Genomic DNA, 1462 nt, shown 5'->3' on the forward strand with positions numbered 1-1462 from the left:
ACCTCAAATACAAGGTCACAGCCACCAGGGCAGTATATAAAGAGCGACTCTGGCTAGAAAGTTCTACTCAAGCAAGATGAAGGGGCTACTGGTGCTGACTGCTCTGTGTATGGCCGTGTTTGGCAAAAAGACCTTTGAGGGGTGAGCTCACAAATCTTGTTTGCAGTATCCTAGGTTAAATGAATAAAATATATACACAAAAACAGTGCAGCATTTTACATTGAGTTTGTGGGAGGAAGCTGTGGTTTATTCAGTGCTGCGTGTTTAGGAGGAGGGTCATCATGATCATATACAGTGATAAAATATAAAGTGTGATTTTTAATGCGGATAGCTTTACTTTACACAAGATGACGAAGGGGATACTATTTTTAACTACTCTGTTTGTGGCCAGTTTTGCCAAAAAGACTTTTGAGAGGTGAGTCACTTGAGTCTTAAAGGGATATTTTATCCAAAAGTGATCCTTTTCTCACCTTCATGTTGTTCCAAACCTGTATGACCGTCTTTTCTTCTGTGTAATACAAACGTTGTTGTTTTAAATAATGTCAGCATCTTTCATTAGATGGACAAATTGTTAATTTGCAATGAAAATTCAAATCAAGCCACATATCGCATTCCTGCATGTGTGTTGATGTCTCTACAGAGACCAGGTTCTTCAGATCACCGCAAAAGATGAGGCACAGATATCTCTCCTGAAGGAACTTTCTGAACAAGAACATCTTGGGGTAAGTCTCCCATCAAAATCAGAGATCTACATTCTTTGTGTTTCTAATATGAATTTGGTAAATAAACATTGGAAGTTGTGAACATCTGATTTACTTGTTTCCTTCTGTGTTCAGTTGGACTTCTGGAGGGAGCCCATTCATGAGTCCTTGCCTGTGGATGTTCATGTCCCGTTTCACAGTCTCCAGGCCATCAGGGCGTTCCTGGGATACAATCAGATCCAGTATAATGTCATGATAATGGATGTCCAGGTGGGATTGTTAATTAAACTTTTTGATTGCATGATTCAATAAATCATCATATGACACCCATTCTTTGGATACACCAGGAAACTTTTTTGTCAGTTGGACCCCTTTGATCTGAAATATTTCCTTGAACTAACCCTTGAGATTTTAATGTAATATTTCAATAACTGAACAACGCATGTTCAGGGTTCTCTGGTGTTGGTTAATGGTCACATGACCTGCAGGTAAACAAATGAAATATTTCATCTTTTTGCGTTTTGGTTTGATTGTTTAAAAAACTTTTTTTTAAACATCTTTATTAATTATTAGCTCAGAAACCCCCACGGGTTTGGGAAACCTTGGGCTACACCACAATGACTCTTTGGCCATATTTAAAATATAATTAGGGTAATCAGAAAATGTAAACTTGAAACTTTTTAAAAATGTTTTCATTCTTCTTGTTTTGTAAGGACTTGCTGGATGATGAGGAACGTGAGATGGTGAAATATCGTTCCTTT

The 1462-nt window shown here is 37.7% G+C and overlaps 1 pseudogene; it reads left to right on the top strand.

Moving 5' to 3' along the window:
• Positions 1 to 74: 74 nt before the first annotated feature.
• LOC107578439 (carboxypeptidase A1-like) overlaps positions 75 to 1462 on the top strand; it is a 3687-nt pseudogene continuing 2299 nt past the window's right edge.

The sequence above is a fragment of the Sinocyclocheilus grahami genome, unplaced genomic scaffold (genome assembly GCF_001515645.1).
Source record: "Sinocyclocheilus grahami isolate Dianchi unplaced genomic scaffold, SAMN03320097.WGS_v1.1 scaffold10213.1, whole genome shotgun sequence".
NCBI classification, from domain to species: Eukaryota; Metazoa; Chordata; class Actinopteri; order Cypriniformes; family Cyprinidae; genus Sinocyclocheilus; species Sinocyclocheilus grahami.